The sequence below is a fragment of the Leopardus geoffroyi genome, chromosome X (assembly GCF_018350155.1).
Source record: "Leopardus geoffroyi isolate Oge1 chromosome X, O.geoffroyi_Oge1_pat1.0, whole genome shotgun sequence".
Classification (NCBI taxonomy): Eukaryota; Metazoa; Chordata; class Mammalia; order Carnivora; family Felidae; genus Leopardus; species Leopardus geoffroyi.
This window is the reverse complement of record NC_059343.1, coordinates 74,343,363-74,358,013: the sequence shown is the minus strand read 5'-3', so window position 1 is coordinate 74,358,013 and position 14,651 is coordinate 74,343,363.

Genomic DNA, 14,651 nt, shown 5'->3' with positions numbered 1-14,651 from the left:
TTGGGGTACAAGTGCCCCTATGCATCAGTACTCCTGTATCCCTTGGATAAATTCCTAGCAGTGCTATTGCTGGGTCATAGGGTAGGTCTATTTTTAATTTTCTGAGGAACCTCCACACTGCTTTCCAGAGCGGCTGCACCAATTTGCATTCCCACCAACAGTGCAAGAGGGTTCCCATTTCTCCACATCCTCGCCAGCATCTATAGTCTCCTGATTTGTTCATTTTGGCCACTCTGACTGGCGTGAGGTGATACCTGAGTGTGGTTTTGATTTGTATTTCCCTGATAAGGAGCGACATTGAGCATCTTTTCATGTGCCTGTTGGCCATCCGGATGTCTTCTTTAGAGAAGTGTCTATTCATGTTTTCTGCCCATTTCTTCACTGGGTTATTTGTTTTTCGGGTGTGGAGTTTGGTGAGCTCTTTATAGATTCTGGATACTAGCCCTTTGTCCGATATGTCATTTGCAAATATCTTTTCCCATTCCGTTGGTTGCCTTTTAGTTTTGTTGGTTGTTTCCTTTGCTGTGCAGAAGCTTTTTATCTTCATAAGGTCCCAGTAATTCACTTTTGCTTTTAATTCCCTTGCCTTTGGGGATGTGTCGAGTAAGAGATGGCTACGGCTGAGGTCAGAGAGGTCTTTTCCTGCTTTCTCCTCTAAGGTTTTGATGGTTTACTGTCTCACATTCAGGTCCTTTATCCATTTTGAGTTTATTTTTGTGAATGGTGTGAGAAAGTGGTCTAGTTTCAACCTTCTGCATGTTGCTGTCCAGTTCTCCCAGCACCATTTGTTAAAGAGGCTGTCTTTTTTCCATTGGATGTTCTTTCCTGCTTTGTCAAAGATGAGTTGGCCATACGTTTGTGGGTCTAGTTCTGGGGTTTCTATTCTATTCCATTGGTCTATGTGTCTGTTTTTGTGCCAATACCATGCTGTCTTGATAATGACAGCTTTGTAGTAGAGGCTAAAGTCTGGGATTGTGATGCCTCCTGCTTTGGTCTTCTTCTTCAAAATTCCTTTGGCTATTCGGGGCCTTTTGTGGTTCCATATGAATTTTAGGATTGCTTGTTCTAGTTTCGAGAAGAATGCTGGTGCAATTTTGATTGGGATTGCATTGAATGTGTAGATCGCTTTGGGTAGTATTGACATTTTGACAATATTTATTTTTCCAATCCATGAGCAGGGAATGTCTTTCCATTTCTTTAAATCTTCTTCAATTTCCTTCATAAGCTTTCTATAGTTTTCAGCATACAGATCCTTTACATCTTTGGTTAGATTTATTCCTAGGTATTTTATGCTTCTTGGTGCAATTGTGAATGGGATCAGTTTCTTTATTTGTCTTTCTGTTGCTTCATTGTTAGTGTATAAGAATGCAATTGATTTCTGTACATTGATTTTGTATCCTGCGACTTTGCTGAATTCATGTATCAATTCTAGCAGACTTTTGGTGGAGTCTATCGGATTTTCCATGTATAATATCATGTCATCTGCAAAAAGCGAAAGCTTGACTTCATCTTTGCCAATTTTGATGCCTTTGATTTCCTTTTGTTGTCTGATTGCTGATGCTAGAACTTCCAGCACTATGTTAAACAACAGCGGTGAGAGTGGTCATCCCTGTCGTGTTCCTGATCTCAGGGAAAAAGCTCTCAGTTTTTCCCCATTGAGGATGATGTTAGCTGTGGGCTTTTCATAAATGGCTTTGATGATCTTTAAGTATGTTCCTTCTATCCCGACTTTCTCTAGGGTTTTTATTAAGAAAGGGTGATGGATTTTGTCAAAGGCCTTTTCTGCATCGATTGACAGGATCATATGGTTCTTCTCTTTTTTTTTTGTTAATGTGATGTATCACGTTGATTGATTTGCGAATGTTGAACCAGCTCTGCATCCCAGGAATGAATCCCACTTGATCATGGTGAATCATTCTTTTTATATGCCGTTGAATTCGATTTGCTAGTATCTTATTGAGAATTTTTGCATCCATATTCATCAGGGATATTGGCCGGTAGTTCTCTTTTTTTACTGGGTCTCTGTCTGGTTTAGGAATCAAAGTAATACTGGCTTCATAGAATGAGTCTGGAAGTTTTCTTTCCCTTTCTATTTCTTGGAATAGCTTGAGAAGGATAGGTATTATGTCTGCTTTAAACGTCTGGTAGAACTCCCCTGGGAAGCCATCTGGTCCTGGACTCTTATTTGTTGGGAGATTTTTGATAACCGATTCAATTTCTTCGCTGGTTATGGGTCTGTTCAAGGTTTCTATTTCCTCCTGATTGAGTTTTGGAAGAGTGTGGGTGTTCAGGAATTTGTCCATTTCTTCCAGGTTGTCCAATTTGTTGGCATATAATTTTTCATAGTATTCCCTGATAATTGTTTGTATCTCTGAGGGATTGGTTGTAATCATTCCATTTTCATTCATGATTTTATCTATTTGGGTCATCTCCCGTTTCTTTTTGAGAAGCCTGGCTAGAGGTTTGTCAATTTTGTTTATTTTTTCAAAAAACCAACTCTTGGTTTCGTTGATCTGCTCTACAGTTTTTTTAGACTCTATATTGTTTATTTCTGCTCTGATCTTTATTATTTCTCTTCTTCTGCTGGGTTTAGGCTGCCTTTGCTGTTCTGCTTCTATTTCCTTTAGGTGTGCTCTTAGATTTTGTATTTGGGATTTTTCTTGTTTCTTGAGATAGGCCTGGATTGCAATGTATTTTCCTCTCAGGACTGCCTTCGCTGCGTCCCAAAGCATTTGGATTGTTGTCTTTTCATTTTCGTTTGTTTCCATATATTTTTTGATTTCTTCTCTAATTGCCTGGTTGACCCACTCATTCTTTAGTAGAGTGTTCTTTAACCTCCATGCTTTTGGAGGTTTTCCAGACTTTTTTCTGCGGTTGATTTCAAGCTTCATAGCATTGTGTTCTGAAAGTATGCATGGTATAATTTCAATTCTGGTAAACTTATGGAGGGCTGTTTTGTGACCCAGTATATGATCTATCTTGGAGAATGTTCCATGTGCACTCGAGAAGAAAGTATATTCTGTTGCTTTGGGATGCAGAGTTCTAAATATATCTGTCAAGTCCATCTGATCCAATGTCTCATTCAGGGCCCTTGTTTCTTTATTGACCGTGTGTCTAGATGATCTATCCATTTCTGTAAGTGGGGTGTTAAAGTCCCCTGCAATTACCACATTCTTATCAATAAGGTTGCTTATGTTTATGAGTAGTTGTTTTATATATTTGGGGGCTCTGGTATTCGGCGCATAGACATTTATAATTGTTAGCTCTTTCTGATGGATAGACCCTGTAACTATTATATAATGTCCTTCTTCATCTCTTGTTACAGCCTTTAATTTAAAGTCTAGTTTGTCTGATGTAAGTATGGCTACTGTAGCTTTCTTTTGGCTTCCAGTAGCATGATACATAGTTCTCCATCCCCTCGCTCTCAATCTAAAGGTGTCCTCAGGTCTAAAATGAGTCTCTTGTAGACAGCAAATAGATGGGTCTTGTTTTTTTATCCATTCTGATACCCTATGTATTTTGGTTGGCGCATTTAATCCATTTACATTCAGTGTTATTATAGAAAGATACGGGTTTAGAGTCATTGTGATGTCTGTATGTTTTATGCTTGTAGTGATGTCTCTGGTATTTTGTCTCACAGGGTCCCCCTTAGGATCTCTTGTAGGGCTGGTTTAGTGGTGACAAATTCCTTCAGTTTTTGTTTGTTTGGGAAGACCTTTATCTCTCCTTCTATTCTAAATGACAGACTTGCTGGATAAAGGATTCTCGGCTGCATATTTTTTCTGTCTAGCACACTGAAAATCTCGTGCCAATTCTTTCTGCCTGCCAAGTTTCAAAAGAGAGATCAGTCACGAGTCTTATAGGTCTCCCTTTATATGTGAGGGCACGTGTACCCCTTGCTGCTTTCAGAATTTTCTCTTTATCCTTGTATTTTGCCAGTTTCACTATGATATGTCGTGCAGAAGATCGATTCAAGTTCCGTCTGAAGGGAGTTCTCTGTGCCTCTTGGATTTCAATGCCTTTTTCCTTCCCCAGTTCAGGGAAGTTCTCAGCTATTATTTCTTCAAGTACCCCTTCAGCACCTTTCCCTCTCTCTTCCTCCTCTGGGATACCAATTATGCGTATATTATTTCTTTTTAGTGTATCACTTCGTTCTCTAATTTTCCCCTCATACTCCTGGATTTTTTTATCTCTCTTTCTCTCAGCTTCCTCTTTTTCCATAACTTTATCTTCTAGTTCACCTATTCTCTCCTCTGCCTCTTCAATCCGAGCTGTGGTGGTTTCGATTTTGTTTTGCATTCCATTTAAAGCGTTTTTCAGCTCCTCGTGACTGTTCCTTAGTCCCTTGATCTCTGTAGCAAGGGATTCTCTGCTGTCCTGTATACTGTTTTCAAGCCCGGCGATTAATTTTATGACTATTATTTTAAATTCACTTTCTGTTATATTATTTAAATCCTTTTTGATCAGCTCATTAGCTGTTGTTATTTCCTGGAGATTCTTCTGAGGGGAATTCTTCCGCTTGGTCATTTTGGATAGTCCCTGGCATGGTGAGGACCTGCAGGGCACTTCCCCTGTGCTGTGGTGTATATCTGGAGTTGGTGGGCGGGGCCGCAGTCCGGCCTGATGTCTGTCCCCAGCCCACCGCTGGGGCCACAGTCAGACTGGTGTGTGCCTTCTCTTCCCCTCTCCTAGGGGCGGGATTCACTGTGGGGTGGCGTGGCCGTCTGGGCTACTTGCACACTGCCAGTCTTGTGATGCTGGGGATCTGGCATATTAGCTGGGGTGGGTAGGCAAGGTGCACAGGGGCAGGAGGGGCAGGTTTAGCTCGCTTCTCCTTAGGTGATCCACTTCAGGAGGGGCCCTGTGACAGCGGGAGGGAGTCAGATCCGCTGCCGGAGGTTTGGCTCCACAGAAGCACAGAGTTGGGTGTTTGCGTGGAGGGAGCAATTTCCCTGGCAGGAACTGGTTCTCTTTGGGATTTTGGCTGAGGGATGGGCGGGGGAGATGGCGCTGGCGAGCGCCTTTGTTCCCTTCCAAACTGAGCTCTGTAGTCCCGGGGCTCAGCAGCTCTCCCTCCCTTTGTCCTCCAGCCTTCCTGCTTTCCGAGCAGAGCTGTTAACTTATGACCTCCCAGACGCTAAGTCGCGCTTGCTCTCGGAACACAGTCCGTCAGGCCCCTCCGCTTTTGCAAGCCCTACTCCGGGGCTCTGCTTGGCCGGCGAGCCGCCCCTCCGCCCCGGCTCCCTCCCGCCAGTCCGTGGAGCGCACACCGCCTCTCCGCCCTTCCTACCCTCTTCCGTGTGCCTCTCGTCTGCGCTTGGCTCCAGCGACTCCGTTCTGCTAATCCTGTGGTGGTTTTCTGGGTTATTTAGGCAGTTGTAGGTGGAATCTAATTGATCAGCAGGACGCGCGGTGAGCCCAGCGTCCTCCTATGCTGCCATCTTCCCTCCCTATCTGGTAATGATATTTTGAAAGGAATCTTCAGCAAAGGGATAACACCCATAAATTTTAATGGTGAGGAAGTTATTAGATCCTTCTAAAAAGTGCCCACATCATCTTCTATTCACAAAAGTAACATGTTAAAGTCACTGATTTGTGACTATCACCACATTCAAATAAAATGAAATTAGATTTGATAGAGAGTAACTGTATGGCACTGATTTATCAGTAGTGACTATGTAAAGGACATCAAAGGATGGGATATTAATTGAAATTTGAATAATGAGAAGCAGCCAAGAAAATATATGGGCAGAAGTGTTCCAATAAAGCTTAGTAATAAGTACCTTGATATAATATTGAGCTTGCTGAAGATAATGACTAGAGGGAAGCAAAGCAGACAAAATATTCAAGTGTCTTATAGATTATTATAAACTCACTGATATTTTGGCTGCTGTGGGTAGCCACTGAAGTTTAAGCAGAGGCCTGTTACAATTTTATTTATACCTGAGAAGATTTATTGTGTTTGTTCCACAGAATAAATTGTGACTAGAATAAAGACAGAGAGACAAATATATATACATTTTTTCCAGTAACCAGACAAAAAAATGATGGTGGTTTGAACTTGTTACTAATAGTAGAATTATTAAGAAATGTTTGGTATTGATAGTTTCTTAGATGTGAAGTCAATAGAATAAGTTCCTAGATTGGGCTTCTAATATAAGGAAAGAGAGGAATCAAAATTATTACTTGTTTGGAGCCTAAGAAGTATGTTCAGAATGGGACAACTTATTGAAATGGAGAAACTCTGAAGGGAGTGGATTGAGAGTGAAATAGTTTTAATATGATTTTATTAGATTGGAAATTACTATTCAGCATTCAGATTGAAATGTCCAGTCAGTAGTTGAATATCAATGACATTAAAGTTTTAGTGTTAAATAAAATTACGTAGGGAGAACCATATATTGGTATTAAATAAAATTATTTAAGGAAAACTATATATTTAAAACAAAAGAAAATGAAAGAAAAATTTCATTTTTTAATATTTAAATACTAGTGATATAGGAAGAAAACAAAACATTACAGAAGCCTAGAGAACAAAATGTTTTTAGAATAAGTATTCACTTGTATCAAATATTGAGAGAATAAGAGGAAGATAAAGGATCAACCACTTGATTTTAGCAAATATATGTCCTTGGTAACCTTGAAAATATCATTCTTAATTGGAGTGGTGTGAATAAACACCCCTTTGTGTAAAGAATGGGCATTGATATAAAAGAGAAAAAAGAGAATAATTATTATTCTGAAAGGTTTGCTATAAAGGGTAGTATAAATAGAGTGTACCTAGAGTATGGGTACATTCAAGAAACTTTCCAGTAGGATATGCAGATATATCTATCTATATCATCTATATCTGTATATCTAAGGTGATTGTAGTAACAAAGTAATATTGCATTGTTTACAGCCACTTTCAGGATTTTCTTAAAATGTTATTTGTATATATAAATATGTTTTGACTTTTAAATTTCTGACTGTCAGAGATATAAAAGCTCTTAGGAAGCAAGTGATTCAATTTCATTTACCTCAAACTGTAACTAGGGCGATTATCATTTCCAGATCAACAGATCTCTGGGTTGATAACCATATAAATTTGCCTTTCACATTTTCGGTTTGTTTCTAGATATTTATTTACTTATTTTGAGAGAGAGAGAGAGAGAGAGAGAAGGAAAGGGGCAGAGAGTGATGAAGAGAATCCCAAGCAGGCTCCATGCTATCAGCACAGAGCCCTAGGTGGGGCTCAATGTCACAATCTGTGAGATCATGACTTATGCTAAAATCAAGTCAGATGCTTAACTGACTGAGTCACCCAGGCACCCCTGCCCTTCACATTTTTAATACTAATATTAAAACACTACAATAAACAATATTAATATGTATTCTTTAATAACAAAACATAACTTCAATTATAGTTTTGTAATCAATCAACAATAACTTTGCTTATTTAGGAATTTCATGAACTAGTAAAAATGAGAATGCCAATTCTGTTTTTAAAATTTTTTAATGTTATTCATTTATTTTTGTTTTTAAAAATTTTTTAACATTTATTCATTTTTTGAGAGACAGAGAGAGACAGAGTGTGAGCAGAGGAGGGGTGGAGAGAGGGAGACACAGACTCCAAAGCAAGCTCCAGGCTCTGAGCTGTCAGCACAGAGCCCAGTGAGGGTTTTGAACCCACAAACTGTGAGATGATGACCTGAGCTGAAGTCAGACGCTTAACCAACTCAGACACCCAGGTGTCCCAATTATTTATGTATTTTTAAAAGAGACCGAGACACACACACACAGAGAGAGAGAGAGAGAGAGAGAGAGAGAAAGGAATAGAGAAAGGTAGACAGAGAATCTTAAGCAGGCTCCATGCTATCAGAACAGATAATGATGTTGGGCTTTAACTCACTAGTTGTGAGATCATAACCTGAGCCAAACCCAAGAGTCAAACTCTTAACTGAATGAGCCACCCAGGTACTCCACAAATGTCAATTCTTAGGTAAGAAATGCTAGCAAATCTGTTTCTAAAAAAAATATATATATATATATATATGTGTGTGTGTGTGTATATATATGTGTGTGTGTATATATATATATATATATACACATATATTTGTTAACCTTAAAGACATCTTTATAGATATATATATATATATATATATATATTTGTAGTTTGAGGTTACACACACACACACACACACACATTGTGGTCTTATATCTATTATTCCAAATGAAATATTTATTAATAATGCTAAGTATTTTATTCTTAATATGGATATTTACATAAAAATTTCTGAAGACTACATGAACTGAACTCAGGTAAAAGAGAATTATCATAGGACACAGGTGACAGACTGATAAGCTAGAATTTTTTTTTAAACCACAGAAACATGAAGCTTCAGAGTAGACTAAAGGCTTGGCATTCTTAAGTATCCAACTTTTTACTCAGACTCAATCCCTTGCTCTTTGGAGTAAAATCTTCCTAATCTAGGCTTAATGGAATTCTGGCACTGGGGGTTCTGTGTCCAAAGCATTGCCTATGTATGCATACACAATATCCTTGTACATATCTTGAACAATGAAAAGATGATCAGAAATCTCTATGTAGTAATAATGCCTTTGAAATTTATAATATCCTTTAAAAATCTATATGAAAGACCTTAAAACTTTGACCAAGAACACATACAGATTGAGAACAATGTTAAGCTGTTAATTGTCAACCAATTTGCTGACTAAAACAATCATTGTGTTGTTTTAAGTCATATGACAACATATTTTCTTTGTCCAATTGAAAACTACTTATGACTTCATTGTTTAATTCAATAACTCAGCCTGATACAAAATTTGCACAGAAATTTTATTTCAATTCCGTTAGTAGTTTTTACAGCATGCTGATCTGCTCTTACCTCTCACTTATTGAGCAATATGTAGTTTTAAACATATACAATGTGATAATACTTCCTCTTTGTTTTCCCCTTCCTTATTTGCAGAAATCCTTTATTGGAAGGACATAATTTTATAATTACTAGCATTCAGTGATTTATGTTTCTCCTTTATATGAAGGAAAGTGATACTTTCTAAATTATAGTAATTGTAAAGTAAAATTAATTTAAAAAATTGAATTGATACAGGCAATTTTTGACATGAAAACACAGAGTACAAAGTCAGAGCAAAAAGCCAATGGAAGAAGGCAAAGGGACTAGTGTGAGTAGACTAAACCAGTTAAAAGAGACACTAAAGAGCAGCATTTTGAATATCAGCTTGTTTGAATAATAAAATGATTATAAAATGTGAACAACATTGAGGAGAATTCTAGTAATGGCTGAATTAAACAATATCAATTAAACATTAAAGTACAATTAAAAATAAAACTATAGAAATAATTCAAAATAAAACATAATTCATAAAACAGATGTGGGAGAACAAATTATTAAGGATGACATTGAGAAATACTATATTATGCATATTTGTTGTGCTGTGAAACATTCACCTTTTTAACCTAATTTAATAAAATAACAAAAATGCTTTTGATATCACATAACTTTGTTGATTCCAGCAGGAAAATACATTTCTTTAAAAGTGTTTTTAATGAGATAAAAATAAGGGCAACTAGGCAAGAATAGAGGTTATGAAAATCCTATTTAATTGAATACTAATGTCTTAGTCATCATTGTGGTAGCAAAAAAGTTACTAAAGTTCAATGGGGAAAATAGCTCATTATTTTAACATTCTGGGACTCAACTTTGCAATTAGGTTATTTAAGCAAAAGACTATTGCTCCTGAACTGACATGGAGCTGCTTTTAAATTGCAAAGTAATTCAAAATTTATTATATAGGGGGGAGGAGCCAAGATGGTGGAATACATGGAAGATTTTTGTGTGTCTCACGTCCATGAAAAACAGCCAAACCAACAATAAACCATTCAACACACCTAGAAAACTGGTTAGAAGATTAACACAACAATCTTCACAACCTGAACCACAGAATTCAGCAGGTATGAAGCATGGAGAGGTGAACTTGGGGAGTGAGAAGCTGCAGGAAGGGAGATGATTTTGCAGGGGGAGAGAGGATGGAGATGGGGGGGTAAGAATATGGGAAAAGCATGCCTCCCCAAAAGCAGATGGAGAGAAAATGGAAAATTAGAAACAGTCACAGGGACTAAAGTAAAAGGGAGAAAGAAGAAAGGAGAGGGTTTAAATTCCATTAAGACTGTAAACAAGGGGAGTGCAAAGTCTTCAACTCTGCAGCTCAATAACTGGCAGTGCTCTGGTGGGAAGAGTGAATCCCCAGGAAAAGAGTGGGGTCTGGGAGGTTCTCAGGACACACAGGGAAAAGCAGTTCCACTGCTGGAAGGACATTTGGTAGAAACTATTGAAGACACCTGGTCCCAACAGACACGAGAAAATGGGCACATTCGCTGGTGCTGGAACAAGGTCTTTGAGGGTGAAGCCTGGTGCCAGATGTGTGTTGTGATTTTTCATAAACCCTGAAAAGCTGCTGCCACACTATCTCGTGAACTTTTTCTTGGGTGGGCTGGCACCTGGCCGCAGTCTCTGAGCATCAGCAACAACACAGTAATGCAAACTTTCCTGGGTGCAACTGGCATTTGGTATTGCTCGGTGTGACCCTCCTGCAGAAGGGCAGAACAGGTCAAAGCTGCAGTCCTTCAGAAGTAAGGGGCCGGGGAAAACAGCTGCATCTGAGACAAAACTCGGGAGAGACCTATTGCCTGGGTCCTGGTCACGGAAAGTGAAAAAGTGTGGAGTGGAAGAAAGCTGAAGTCAGAGGATGGGTGCACAATTCCTATTCAGGAAGAACAGAGTTTGATACTAGAGAGTGGGTAACTGGGTGATGCCATTTTCACCACTCCCAGGCACACCTACGAGCGCCACAACACATGACCCCAGGAGGCTAGCAGTGCCATTTAGTGTAGAATGGAGCCTTTACACTGAGACCGGCCCAACTGGGCCAACCTCGCTCTTCAAGAACAGAAGTCTCACTGCCTACTTAGTTTATGGACTATAAACTGCTTCATATTCTGACTTCTAGAGGCAAACAAAGTAATTTCAGTCCTATTTAAATCTGTTAGCAGGTCCATCTATTCAATTTTCTTTATTTATTTTTTTCCCTCTTTTTCACTTCTTTTCTTTTTCTTAAATACAAAAAGAGAAAAATTCAATTATATTTTCAATTTTTTATTAAAATATATTTATTTAATTTTTTTACTATATTTTTTAATTTTTGTAAATTTTGTCAAATTCTATTATATCACCATCATTTTATTTTAGTCTACTTCAGTGTATTCACTTTTTCAAATTTTAAACGATTTCCTTTTTTCTTTTTCTTTTTTCTCTTTCTCACTTCTTTTCTTTTTCTTGAATGCATAAAGAGAAAAACTTCATTTTTACTTTAAATTTCAATGAAAATAGGTTTCTTTAATTTTTTTCACTCTATTTTTTGGTTATATGTAAATTTTTTCAAATTCTATTCTATGTCCATTATTTTGTTTAGGTCTACTACAGGGTATTCACTTTTTCAATTTACAAATTCTTTCTTTCTTTTTATCCCTCTTTTGTCTCTTTTTCATTTCTTTTCTTTTTGTTGAATATAGAAAGAGAAAAAATTCATATTCTTTTCAACCTTTATTAAAAATATTTTTCTTTAATTTTTTCTACTATATTTTTTACTTTTGGGTATTTTGTTTCAAATTCTATTTTACTCCTATCATTTTTGTCTATTCAGTTTATTCATTTTTTAAAATTCTCAATTTCCTTCCCCACTCCTCTTTTTTCACTATCTGTCAAATCAATTCCAACACCCAGACAAAAACACACCTCGCATCTAGAATCATTTATTTGATTTTGTGTGTGTGTGTGTATTTTTAATTTTAAAGTTTTTTTAATTTTAATTTTTTAATTTTAATTTTTCTACCTCATTAATTCCTTTTCTCCCTTCAAAATGACAAAACAAAGGATTTCACCCCCATAAAAAGAGCATGAAAAAACGACAGCCAAGGATTTAACTAACACAGATACAAGCAAGATGTTTGAATTAGAATTTAGACTCACGATAGTACGAATACTAGCTGTAGTCAAAAATAGATTAGAATACCTTTCTGCAGAGATAAAACAAGTAAAAAATAGACAAAATGAAATAAAAAAATGCTATAACTGAGCTACAATCATGGATGGATGCTGCGGCGGCAAGGAAGGATGAAGCAGAACAGAGAATCAGCGATATAGGGGACAAACTTATAGAGAATCATGAAGCAGGAAAAAAAAGGCAGATTAAGGAAAAAGAGCACTATTTAAGAATTAGAGAAATCAGTGCCTCATTAAAAAGGAACAACATCAGAATCATCAGGGAACCCAGAAGAGGAAGAGAGAGAAATAAGAGTAGAAGGGTTATGTGAGCAAATCATAGCAGAAAACGTACTTATCCTGGGAAAAGACACAGACATCAAAATCCAGGAAACACAGAGGACCCCTATTAGATTCAACAAAAACCGACCATCAACAAGGCATATCATAGTCAAATTCACAAAATACTCAGGCAAGAAGAGAATCATGAAAGCAGCAAGGGAAAAAAGTTCCTAACCTACAAGGGAAGACAGATCAGGTTTGCAGTAGACCTATCGACAGAAACTTGGCAGGCCAGAAAGGTGTGGCAGGATATATTCAATGTGCTGAATCAGAAAAAAATATGCAGCCGAGAATTCTTTATCCAGCAAGGCTGTCATTCAAAATAGAAAGAGAGACAAATTTCCCAAACAAAATTTAAAGGAGTTTGTGACCACTAAACCAGCCTGCAAGAATTTTAAGGGGGACTCAGGGAAGAAAAGATGAAAATGTAAATAAATAAATAAATAAATAAATACCAAAAGCAACAAAGATTAGAAAGGACCAGAGAACACCACCAGAAACTCCAACTATACAAACATCATAATGGCAATAAATTCATATCTTTCAGTACTCTACACATCAATGGACTCAATGCTGCAATCAAAGGACATAGGGTAACATAATGGATAAGAAAACAAGATGCATGTATATGCTGTTTACAAGAGATCCACTTTATACCTAAAGACACCTTCAGATTGAAAGTAAGGGGATGGAGAATGATATATCATGCTACTGGTCAACAAAAGAAAGCTGAAGTAGCCATACTTATATCAATCTAGACTTTAAAATAAAGACTGTATGAAGAGATGCAGAAGGGCATTATATCATAATCAAGGGGTCTATCCACCAAGAAGACCTAACAATTGGAAACATTTATGCACCAAATATGGCCACACCCAAATATATTAATCAAATAATCGCAAACAAAAAGAAACTAATTGACAGTAATACCATAATAGTAGGAGACCAACACCCCACGTGGACAGATCATCTAATCAAGAAATCAAGAAGGAAACAATGGCTGTGAATGACACACTGGACTAGGTGGACTTAACAGATATATTCAGAACATTTCCTCATAAAGCAGCAGAATAAACATTCTTCTCCAGCGCACATGGAACATTCTCCAGAATAGACCATACACTGGGCCAAAAATCAGCCCTCAGAAAATGCAAAAAGATTGAGATCATACCGTGCATATTTTCAGACAACAACACTAAAGAACTCAAAATCAACCACAAGAAAATATTTGGAAAAGTAGCAAATACTTGGAGACTGAAGGACATCCTACTAAAGAATGAATGGGCTAACCAAGAAGTTAAAGAGGAAATTAAAAATATATGCAAGTCAGTGAAAATGATAATACCACAAGCTAAAACCTCTGGGATGCAGCAAAAGTGGTCGTAAGAGGAAAGTATATGGCAATCCAAGCTTTCATAAAGAAGGAAGTAAGATCTCAGATACACAACCCAACGTTATGCTTTAAAAAGCTGGAAAAAGAAGAACAAATAAAACCCCAAAACAGCAGAAGGCATGAAATAATAAAGACTGGAGCAGAAATCAATGCTATTGAACCAAAAACAAAAACAAAAACAGAAAAACAAACAGTAGGATCATCGGAATATGGCGGCATAGGAAGACGCTGGGCTCACTGTGCGTCCTGCTGATCACTTAGATTCCAACTACACCTCCCTAAATAACCCAAAAACTGACAGAGGATTAGCAGGATGGAGTCTCTGGAGCCAAGTGCAGATGAGAGGCCCACGGAAGAGGGTAGGAAGGGCGGCAAGGTGGTGCGCACTACACGGACTGGTGGGAGGGAGCCGGGGTGGAGGGGGAGCCTGCCGGCCAAGCAGAGCCCCCGAGTCTGGATTGCAAAAGTGGAGGGGCCGGACGGAGTGTGTTCTGACAGCAAGCAGGACTTAGCATCTGGAAGGTCATAAGTTAACAATTCTGCTCAGAAAGCGGGAAGGCTGGAGGACAAAGGGAGGGAGAGTTGCTGAGCCCCTGGATGACAGAGCTCAGCTTGTTGGGCAACAAAGGCGGTAAGCAGTGCCATCTCCCTCGCACATCCCCCAGCCAAAATCCCAAAGGGAACCAGTCCCTGCCAGGGAACTGGCTTGCCCCACGCAAACACCCAACTCTGTGCTTCTGTGGAGCCACCCCTCAGGCAGCGGGTATGACTCCCTCCCGCTGCCACAGGGTCCCTCCTGAAGTGGAACACCTAAGGAGAAGCGAGCTAAGCCTGCCCCTCCTGCCCCTGTGCAC